Genomic DNA, 12,054 nt, shown 5'->3' with positions numbered 1-12,054 from the left:
AGCCAACGTGTTCAAAGCAGTCGCCCTGAACCAGTGGAAAAGGCTGTCCTGCTTCGGGCATAACCTGCACATTGCTATTGGTGAGTAATTATCTTAATGTCCCTTTACTGTATACATGTGCATTTAACATACAAACACCTCAGTGAGTATAATATTTAATGGAGATGGTTATCCAGGTGCACAATAACAGCTTTAGACTCAAACTGAAATCAGTTGAGTGTACTCTATTTACACAGAATTTAAAGGTGTGTGTATGTATGTGTGTTATGTTCTGCTAATATAAACTCATTGACATAGACTAATGTGAACTGAAATAGACTTAATATATAATAATTATTGATATAAATAATAATTGATATGAAACAATTCTGGAAACAAGTGTCTGAATTTTCAGTCATTGTTTGTTTTGTGTTTTGGTTTTGTGTTGCAGAGAGAAGCATGAGGGACAGCAGTACTGACAGAGCTGTGGGAGTCTGCAAGAAGATTGTCAGCTTGTTTTCGCACAGCTGGAAAAGGCAACAGGCTCTCAAAGCTGCACAAGAGGAGCTCGGACTTCCTCAGCGTAAACTGGTGACTGATTCCCCTACACGAGCGGTGATAGCTTATTACCAATGTTTATTTTGAGCAGTTCTTAAATTGTGCTTTATATTTAAAGAGAATGAGTATGTGACTGAGGACCAGTTTATTTTTTCTGGTCATTTGAGCATTTTAATACTGAGAAAGTTTAATAACAACTATAAGACAATTGAAGTCCAAATTATGAGGTAAAAAGCAGAGTCAACATCTAAGTATGCCAGAATCATGTGAATATGGTGCTAAGTTGGCCAGTATTTTGGGAGGACAATGTTTGGGACTTTGATACGCGATGAAAAAGCTGATATGCTTTATGTGAAGCACAGTGTTTTGGTGTCAGCAGAAAGTCTTCTCTTAGAAAACTGTACAGTGGTGCCACTCTCCATTCCAACAAATTATCTTGGATGAGCTTGACATACATTAATGTTGACAGTGTATCATCAAATGTACCCTGAAATTTGATTGCCAACTGATTGCATTCATTATAGCATACATACTTACATAAGTCAAATTTATTCAAGTTACAATTTAAGATTCTATAATTATACTAAGCCTGATGTACTTATACCAGAGATTTAACATGGAGTTAGTACCTTTTAGAAAAGGGGGTGTAACCTCTGCACCACTGGTGAGTAAAACTGCCCTGATTTGCATTTGTAAAGCTCACAGCATTGTCATTTACTTGTGCAAGCTCCCATAAACCCAGAAGCAGGGGAATTACTTGCCAAGTTTCTCAGACAAGTGATCAGGATTCCCAGCAGTTCCTGGTAGTTTTCTGTACTGCCTGCAAATTCCTGTGAACAGTCATTAACCTGCACTTCCACAGCAAATCCCACTTTTCATGCAGTCAGTACACTATAACATTTTAATTAAATCTGGGCCTTGCCAGGGTGTGTGGTCACACATGCACACATGCATGCACACAAAAACACACAAACACAACCAAAATGGACTTGAAGACAGAAGTGGAAACCCTTAATTGGCTAAGTGGTGCTCCAATCATGACCATCCTCACATTTTATTGTATATGCCACTATATATTATGTTTATCTGTACACCATTAAAAGAATAGTGTCCATCTAATTCCACAGATACTCCCTTCTTTCTCCAAGCAGTACCAAAGGTCAGGTTATAGATAAAGTGCCAACCAACAGTACACTGTGGTGTCTACTGTAGACATCTTCAGACTTAGATAGATAGATAGAGTACTTTATTAATCCCCGGAGGGAAATTAAGTTGTCATAGCAGCTTGTGTATCAGAACACAACAAAACACAATGCAATAGAACAAAACAAAACATTGACTTGGGGCTAATGTTACTCTGTTAGTGTTTGTATATTGTTCCTTCTGGTCTTCCTGATGCATCAAGTCTACATTAAAATCTTCTGCATAAGACATCAGCTGCTTAGACGAGTGGCTTCATGCCCCAGAGAGTCAAATCAAAATTGATTTATCTGAATCAAAACTGAATGAACAGAAATAAAAGGAAGTGAACAGAGCTGTAGTGAAAATTAGATTTTGTTTATTTATAATGTCATAATGCACTGTACCAGTGTGCTGAGTCTCTACTAAATGTGTTTAATAGTGGTTGGTTGGTTTCTGGGTCGACTTCGGGTGATGCAACAGCCACCACCCTAACTTTGGTGTAATTGGCAGTTTAGAGCCTATGTCTGTCGGGAAAGATTAGAAAAAGACTGTGGTGTTAATTGAACCCCACAGCCCCCCAAAAGAGGGGATGTTTTCCAGGGCGGCTTTAGGCTGCACTCAACACAGAGGGACCCACTTGAGGTTCAAACTATAGAAAATATGTTTTTGAAGTAATGTGAAGAGGCCTAATTTGTTTGAATCAATAACAGGGATTATCGACTCTGTGTCCTTTGGGAAAAGTGGAGGTTCCGTTCAGAGTGTATACACAAGGCAAAGTACTTTCTGAGTAGTAAAGGAAAATGTAACTGTGGAAGCTCTGATGCTGGGTTTAAGTGAATGTTTTTTTTCAAATCTCTCTGAACATGTTGTGAACCTCAGAAATAACACCCATAATGTTCTGTACCGTTGTTGTTCCTCACTGTGCTTATTTCATAAAGTTGTACTTTACTGCTTTACTTTACACAGTTCATGAGGATCATGTTTGTGTTGTGACTGCACAGCGTTCACATTGATTCTGACTTGAATCACACAGCCAGTGTCACACTGTGAATGTACATGTTTGATGTAGGTAGGTAGCATCATAAAGGAAACAGGAACTGTGGTTCTCATTTATTTTACAGCAGATAAACTTATCAAGTCCTTCAATGAGAGAGGGGGGACCCCCCTACAATAATAACAATAAGTAATGCACAAGGCTGCTTCTTCTTATTGACTTTACAGTTTATAAATCCTCACCTGGTCCCTTACATTTCTTTTTATCTGCAGGGGACATCACATTTGATCTCTTGTGAACCACCTACGAGGAGTCCACATGCATGAAGAACATCCACTGAAACCGTGGTTGCAGCCAGGTGTGTACAGTAAATGTTTCTAAGTGCTCCAACTATATTTGTGTTACATCTGTATATTTTCAGGGATCGCAACTGTGCATCATACGATAACAACATGTAGCACAGGTGTTAGATTTGTGCTTACTAAGACCTAGGTTCTGAGGAGTAATAAAAGATTTTTAATAAAAAATGTATTGGAAAGGTAAGTAACAACTGACAGTTTTATTCTAGGAATACAGGAAAATACCATGTTTACAGTGAGTAGAAAAATAACAAACAAAATAAAATACAGCTCTTTTTCTTTAGTAAAAATAAAATAAAATATAAAAATATCTGGAAAAAGAAATAATAGTCTCTGGATCCAGGTCCTTTTGTTCAGTTCTTGTTGTACTGGTACTGTTCTTTGAGTTGTTGGTCTTGTCTTTCTAACGTACACTCCCCGGGTAGGAATAATAGTGTGTGTTCATGTGCTTATCTGAGTTTTTCAACGTGTTCAAGGTGATTCCACTTTGCAAATCCTGCAGCAGCTGGCCAGTCTACTAGCAGGGATTGTCAATCTTCTCTCCATGGGTCCGGCTCGCCATCGAAATCGTCCTCTCAGATCCAGGGTCACACAAAAACCAGTCTACACATATTGTGCAAACAACAAATCAAATTACTTTATCATTTTCAATAAAAATGATATCACCATAAATGTAATAATGTCAGGTTCAATCAATCAATCAAGTTGTACAGTTAAATTTGTAAACAGAGATAATCTACCCATGAATTTACTATTTTATTTTACAGTGTTCTTCTCTAAGTAATTATTTATCAGACTTTTTACCACTATTTAGACATGAATTTACTCATATCCACACTAATCATGAAATTAGAGCATTTTTTAGATAACACAGTAACATCTTTTGAACCCTTTTTTAACACATTTTTCAACATGAAATGATGAACTTAAATACAATATAGCGATACAATACTCGGTAATATTCAGCATGTATAGCTTCCAAAACACTCCGACTGGTTTTAACTCTTGTTCTACTCGGCTCAATGAAGCTAAAATGGCCACTTAGCTGACCGATGGTCATCAGCTGACTGCCATACTAGCCGACAGCTACACATAAACAATGCCTTCACTCACCGGAGTTTCCAAGGTAAATAAAACAATTATCCTGCTCCGCTAATGTGAGCAACCACTCTCGCCGACGCTGCACCTCCTCTCACACACTTTCCCTCTCTTTCTTATCAAGTTTTCTCCAAGCTCTGGATCTCATTAATACATGTGGGATCTCTCTCTGTTCGTCTCCTTCTCATGCTTTTTTCCGAGCGGGGGGGTTGGCTGTGACGACGCTACAGGTGCCCCACAGGTTCAACACAAACAACTTTTGAGATTTAACCCCAAATTTAAATTTTAGATATAAACTCAAAAGTTGTTTAGTTTTTCCAGTCTGGACTAATGTAAAAAACCTGGCGGCCTCCGTAGAGAGGGTCCCCTCAATGTAAATATAAAGTATTTAAATATAAAGGACCTTTTTCCTGGGGCAAAGAAAACTCCAATTCATACAATTTAGATGAAATGAACTAGTGAAAACATCATGAGGATTATTCTACTACTTATTATGTCTCCCGATAGTTCCCTTTCACCTAAACCTTACACACCTTTAATGAAAACACTTTTATCATATAACTCACAAATCCAAATCCCCTGTTACAAAATCATCAGGAAAGAACAACAGACAGGACATGGAGGAGTAGCCATTCTCATATGCAAAAACATTGAAAACCGTTAAATTGATTAAAGTCGCAACCAGAGGTTGTGCTAGACTTTTTCATTGTCTGTCATTTTGACTGACAGGGTCATAAAAATCCCGTCATAATCTATTTTTACCGGTCACCTTAATTTTTTAAATGATAATAATGACATATTCAATAGCATTTAATTTTAATTCATTTTTAATTAATATTCAGTCCAAACAAGCTGAACAATTAATCCACACCGTGGATACACACATCAAGCAGAAGAATATGTAACGTTTTCTCCGCAATAACAAAAACAACTGACTGTGTGGCCCCAGTAGCTACATATGAACAATGAATAATGAAATATGAACAGTTCACCTGTGGCCTAAACGCACAGTCTCACGCCTTCCTACTGGTCCGCATGGACTTGAATTTGGCTGCAACACTGTTTACCCCTTAGACACAAAAGTGTTTTGTGGACTCAAATACTTTACCCACCCCTCCATTCACATAGTGGTGGGTAGATAGTGAGTTGAATAAAAATTTTCGGTGAACTATCCCTTAAAAGCCGTCTGTAAAAAAAAAAAAAAAACGCTCACGTTCTACAGTCAATAAAATGTACCAATCATACATCAGACCATTCAGACCAATCTAAAAATCTTTGAATCTTTGAATACTGTCTCTGCTTGGATCACCATCTTGAACAAACAGCTAAAACACCTTCAAACAATACAGAACAAATCACTTAAACATGCCCACAGACTAATCCTACATCAGCAAACATTACATCCACACAGAAACAGGAATCCAAAACATACAACACAAAATTGTATCCCTGAAATATATTTAATAAAACAACAACCACCCATAAGAGGAACTGTCTGGCGTACGTGCAGACAGACGATTCAAAACTAGAGAGATACCTTTTGTAGGTTCCTTAACAATGAAGCCATGAGCTTGATGCTCTCACCCTCGTTATCCACCTCGAACTCAAAGGAAAAACTCCACAAAATCCTCTCGTTAGTTTTCTTAATTTACTTCAAAAAATAAAGCAAGATACAACAGTCCAGCATGACTGAAAAATGAGCGAGAGAAAGACAAATAAAAAGAGTGAACGGGTGAGTGAGGTCAAAAAACTATATGGCTCCACTCCATGATGCCTGACGTGACTGCCCACTCAGCTTAACCACGCACACAGATTAATCCACATTAAAGGTGCTATAGGCAATTTTTAAACCTGCAAATATCCATACACATTTCAAGTCAAGTCAAATGAACTTATCAGTATGAATTATCTAACTGTACATAATGTAAATAGCTAGATTTTTACCACAATCAACACAAATATATTTTAATACATGAACTTAAATTATTATTCAACATTAATGAACTCAAATAGGACCTAGGCTCCTACACCTTTATTCATTTTTACTTTTTACTAACAAATGCCCTGAGTGTTGCAATGCACTTGGAAGATGTAACCTCAGAGTTCATGTCCTTACTTGTTGATGATCCCTTTTGTTGACCCTGATCTGTGCAGCTACCAAACTTCTTTCATGTAGAAGCAAGAGTGGACAGTTTCCTGTGTTACCAGACTACAGGTGGCTTCAGTGTTCATGCTCTTATTCAGAAACGGTTGTCTCCTATGTTTCCTGTTTACCCAACTGTATAAAAACCTTCTCCTTTCACAATTTTAGGTTCCACTCTGAGCATTCATCAGTTTGAAACCCTTTGCAGAGCTCTATTAAAGACCCAAAGATAACTCCAGTCTGAGAAACTTTCACATCTTGAGATAAATTTTCACCAAACACTCATCTGGCCTGTTAGTGTTATCGTGTTTTAGTTGCTGTCCTACCTTGGTCAAGCAGAAATTCTTTATCAACAGTATGCTTATTTGGCTGGGCAGGAGCAATGTGTGGGAGCCACAGTTCGAAAAGAGGCCTGATATTTTATAGGAGATGTTTTGCATGTTACACATCTCATGGGACAGAGGCGCAGAAAGTAGCCTTCAGCTTATTATATATAATTGACTGTGGCATTCGACCATGCCACGGGGTTCCCCTCACGACAGCCAGAGACGAACCAGTCCAACCATTTCTTGTTTAGCAACATCTCTTTATTAATGTGAAACTGAAACTTACACAAAACATCGAACTTAACGGGTCCACCACTTTCTGCTGGACCTTTAGCTTCAGTCTCTCTCCCAGTGTGTGTCCTGAGGGTCTCTCGAGTGTCCTTTGAGCGTTCTTTCGAGGCAGCTCTGCTGCCTCCTTTTCAAGTCTGAGGATCAATCAGCTAACAGCTCTCACCTGTGCTTATTGATCCTCTGTGGTGCAGGTGAAGGTGCTCTCTCCGCCCCTTCACCTCCACATACCCCCACCGTCAGTTTCAGGTCCGGGAGCTATCCGGCCTGAACTACTCCCCCCCCCCCCCCTTCCATCCGGCCAGGGAAGGAACCCAGCCCATCGACTAAGGCACTCCGGGGGTCGAGCAGGTGGGCGTCGCGGAACGCGGCATCTCTCAGGCGGCCTGGAAGGTGGGCGCCGCCACACGGGAACCTTGGACCCCGGAGCAGGTGGGCGCCGCCGCACGGGCACTTTGGACCCCGGAGCAGGTGGGCGCCGCCACACGGGCGCCTTGGACCCCGGAGCAGGTGGGCGCCGCCGCACGGGCACCTTGGACCCCGGAGCAGGTGGGCGCCGCCGCACAGGCACCTTGGACCCCGGAACAGTGGTGCGTCGCCGTCCGGGAGACCCACCCATCGAAGCCGGGTCCGCAGGTGTCAGCTTCCCCACCGACCGAGGCACCGGAACCGGAGGTCTCGGCTTCCCCGCCGACCTCAGCGCTGGAACCGGAGGCGTCAGCTTCCCCGCTGATCGGGGCGCAGGAAGAGGAGCAGGACCCGGAGGTGTCGGCTTCCCCGCCGACCTCGGCACCGGGACCGGAGGCGTCAGCTTCCCCGCTGACCGGGGCGCAGGAAGAGGAGCAGGACCCGGAGGTGTCGGCTTCCCCGCCGACCTCGGCACCGGGACCGGAGGCTTCAGCTCCTCCGCTGACCCTGGAGCAGGAAGAGGAGTCGGCCCGGGAGGTGTCGGCTTCCCCGCCGACCTCAGCACCGGGACCGGAGGCGTCAGCTTCCCCGCGGACACGGGAGCAGGAAGAGGAGTCGGCCCGGGATGTGTCGGCTTCACTGCCGACCTAGGCACCGGAACCGGAGGTCTCGGCTTCCCCGCCGACCTCAGCGCTGGAACCGGAGGCGTCAGCTTCCCCGCTGACCCTGGAGCCGGACCCATCGGCTTCACCGCCGATCGGGGACCAGCGCTCCCCGCCCTCTCCAGCTCGGTGCCGCAGGTGAGACGCCCAAGCCTCATCCTCTCCGTCTGCCTCAGGATCACCTCCGTCTGCCTCTCTGTCCGCCGCAGGCTCTCCTGCGTCTGCCTCAGGATCTCCACCGTCTTTGCCCACTCCATGTCTCTGGTTGTGTGAGGTCCCTGTTCGGGCGCCAGTGTGGCATTCGACCATGCCACGGGGTTCCCCTCACGACAGCCAGAGACGAACCAGTCCAACCATTTCTTGTTTAGCAACATCTCTTTACTAATGTAAAACTGAAACTTACACAAAACATCGAACTTAACGGGTCCAGCACTTTCTGCTGGACCTTTAGCTTCAGTCTCTCTCCCAGTGTGTCCTTCTCTTTCCCCAGTGTGTGTCCTGAGGGTCTCTCGAGTGTCCTTTGAGTGTTCTTTCGAGGTAGCTCTGCTGCCTCCTTTTCGAGTCTGAGGATCAATCAGCTAACAGCTCTCACCTGTGCTGATTGATCCCCTGTGGTGCAGGTGAAGGTGCTCTCTCCGCCCCTTCACCTCCACATTGACATTGACAAGAAAGTGGGGCAGCAACAGGAACTGGAGTAGAGCAAGGCGGTACCCACGATTGTGGGGCAGGGACAGGAACTGGATCAGAGCCAGGCAGGACCCACGACCATGGGACAGGGACAGGAACTGGAGTGGCATCTGCCAGGATCCCCGATACAGGAACATGAGTGCCGTCTGCCGGGACCTCCGACGGAACATGATTGGCGTCTGCCGGGACCCCCAATGCCGGAACAGGAGTGGCATCTGCCAGAAACCATGACGTCCAGACTGGAGGTGGCTGCTTGTGAGCAGGAGGAGATGGGTGGATGCTGTATGGGAAACCCCCCCTCTGACGTCTGCCATGCACACCAAAGTCTCGACACCCGTCTGGCTTTTGGGGCCCCAAAAGCCAGACGGGTGCTGAGGTATGGGTTAGCAGAGGGGGCTGGGTAGGTGAGAAACTATTGAAGTTTGTCCTGCACCCCCAGAAGGTGCGGGACAAAGTGGCTGACCCAGGGTTTGTCCTTCAGCCATGCCTGTACTGGTGAGATCCTCCCCAGGAGCACTGCTTACTGCTGAGTATCTGAGGTGCTCAGCTTGGATTCCAAATAAAAAACTTTCCTACAAAAAAGGTTTAGCTCTGCTGGGTCCAAAATTTGTCAGTTCGTTCTGTTATGTTTTGGAGGGAGCAGGTTAGGGAGCAGGTGGACCCAAAAAGGCAGAGCAATCTGTTTTAACATAAAGTCTCCTTTAATAATTAAGGCAGGGCATCAGAACAAAATCCATAAAAAACAGTAACTCAAAAAAGCTCTTCAGGAAAAACAGGGGAGGCACAAGGAGACACTAGAGAACTGGGAGGAAGGCGAAATGACTGGTGAGGCGACACATGGGACGACATAGTACCACAACGAACCGACAAAGACCAAGGGAAGCACAAAGACTTAAATACACACTGAACTAATGACAAACTAGAGACAGGTGGCACAGGACAAACAGGTGAAACGAGGGCAGGAAGTCCAGGGGGAAACACACAGGGAGCAGAAACTACAAAATAAAACAGGAAACAGACAGGGAACAAGAGGAACACTGAGAGGAACATAGGGTGAAGCACAGGGTGGAACACAGGGTGGAACACAGGGTGGAACACAGAGTGGAGCACAGAAAGAAACACAGAAGGAAATATAGAGTGGGACACAGAGAGTAACAGAGCAGGACACAGAGAAACACAGAGAAGGAAACACACCAGGAACAAAGCTACAACATAAAACCGAAAGCTCAGAACACAAATCCAAACATAAGGAAAACACATGTAGACACAGATATAATAATAATAGAAATGAAAACTCTCTTTTGATAAGAGGATAAAACACTAGGATATGACAGTAATTAATTTATTAAGTACCCTCCAGGCTGCTTTCTGTTGTTTATTAACCTATTTCTTACAAAATATTTGACAGGTTTAAACCACACAGAAAGGAAAATGTCTATACGAATGGAAAATGAGGAAATTATTTTTTGCTGGTATAACTGCATTTTTAAAAAATGCATAAACTTCATAATTTTGGTCTAAAAAGGGTTAAAAATTAGGAGAAAGAAAACTTTAAATTAGGCAGAGTGGTATTCACATTAATGGTTTGGTTTGTACTTTTATCTGGCTTTTCTTGTCTCGATGACCACTCAAAGTGCTTGACAGTACAGTTTGCCATTCACACAGTGCATCTATTAGTAGCACTTATTGTTCTATGAGGGGCCATTTGGGGTTCAGCATCTTGCCCAAGGACACTTTGGCATGCAGATGGGGAAGACTGGGGATCAAACTGCCGCCATACAATGTTTAATAGTTTTAAATGTTCACTTTTAGTGGCTTTTTATTCTTCATTAGTTTATTACCATTCTGAAGCTGAAAACACAAACTTTGATTACTTAAATTGACATATAGAATTTCTGATGGAAGCAGAGCATAAAATAAAGAGACAACATTATCCTACTGAATGTCACCGCTGCAGTAAAACCAGATTGGTGTTTGTAGTGGACTCACTGGCATCATGACTCACTGTGGCAGATAGAGTCTGCATCTGCTCACCGCCCTGATTAAACTCACCTTCATCTTGTTATCTCCTGATTATCTGTGTATATTAACCCTGTGTGTCCTCCCTCAGGTTGCCAGTTCATTGTGTGTTCTTCTTGTGGCCTCGCACCAGTGTTATTTCCTCATGAGATTTTCTGTGTATGACTGTGATATTGTAATGAGAAGCGTCGACGTACTTTACTTCACTTACTTTATTTATACAAAACAATAAACCGGGAGGACGTCAGGTCAGGTAGCATACACAGGTAGCATCTTGCTTCAGGCAATTCCCTTCACTTCTTCTTCTCTACTCTACTCCTGCACTGTCTACTGTCTCATAGCGCCTCTAGCGTTCAGGAGGAAACACCACATATCCCCCTTAATAAGCAAACATTGTCTATATGAACAATAGCTTTCACATTTCAGATGAAACTGTTTTTCTTTGCTACTCTGACTTGTAACATGACATGTATAACACATCTATAAGATTATTTTTATAACAAACTTTTCTTTCCTTATATTCTGACTTATTTTACACTCAGTTACACACAAAATTAACAGTGTGTCCACATTTCAACTCCTGCATAAAGAACAATGGATTCATTAGTAACAGTTACATTCTTACTCATTGAAAACAGAACATTATCAAGTGCATTCAGATATTTCCAGACTTCATTCAACAAACAAAGTCCTTAGTCCACTCAGGCACTCTTCTAAGCCTGACTGGCCTGGCCTGTGGTGTGGATGTCTCTGGTTGTGGTGTATCTGATTGTGTATTCACAAAGTCCAGAGGCAACAGCTCACTGTCACCCTCCTGTGCTGGAAGAGAAACCGGTGCAAGGTAAGATGCGTTCCAGCATCTTCCATCCGACAGCAAGTAGGTATACTGTCCTCTTTTCTCCATCACTCTGAGTGGTTTGGAAAACTTGCACTGGGTTTTAGGAAGAATGCCAGGTTTCTTCACCCGGACATATGACCCACATCTGAAGAACACAGCTGTAGCCCCTCGCTTGCGGTCTGTGTAAGCCTTGCTTTTCTTCTGTGTTTCTCTCACTCTGAGAGCAACCTGTTTTGAAGACAGTGTTTTGTTTGCTGGAAGTGGACGTCCGGCCACATGAAGTTTAGTGCGCATGGGTCGACCATGCAACAGTTCAGCTGGTGAGCGCTGAGTTGTAGAGTGGGGAGTTGCACGATAGACATGTAGGAATTCCCTTGTGAACTCTTTCCATGGCTTTCCTTCCAGTGAGGCCGTCTGCAAACTATCCTTCAAGCTGCGATTAAAACGTTCAATCTCTCCGTTCGCCCTCGGATAGTAGACTGAAGACTTCCTGTGCACAATGCCTCTGTCACA

General features: G+C 43.5%; 1 long non-coding RNA gene across 1 annotated transcript; it reads right to left on the bottom strand.

Moving 5' to 3' along the window:
- Positions 1-3,257: 3,257 nt before the first annotated feature.
- Positions 3,258-4,397, bottom strand: LOC109624933 (uncharacterized). The gene is made up of 2 exons (XR_002202423.2): positions 4,186-4,397; positions 3,258-3,675 (listed from the first exon to the last, which is right to left on the bottom strand). It is a non-coding gene; the product is annotated as an uncharacterized lncRNA (long non-coding RNA).
- Positions 4,398-12,054: the final 7,657 nt, after the last annotated feature.

Source organism: Paralichthys olivaceus, chromosome 1, assembly GCF_024713975.1.
Source record: "Paralichthys olivaceus isolate ysfri-2021 chromosome 1, ASM2471397v2, whole genome shotgun sequence".
Lineage (NCBI taxonomy): Eukaryota > Metazoa > Chordata > Actinopteri > Pleuronectiformes > Paralichthyidae > Paralichthys > Paralichthys olivaceus.
This window is presented reverse-complemented; position numbering and strand designations above follow the sequence as displayed.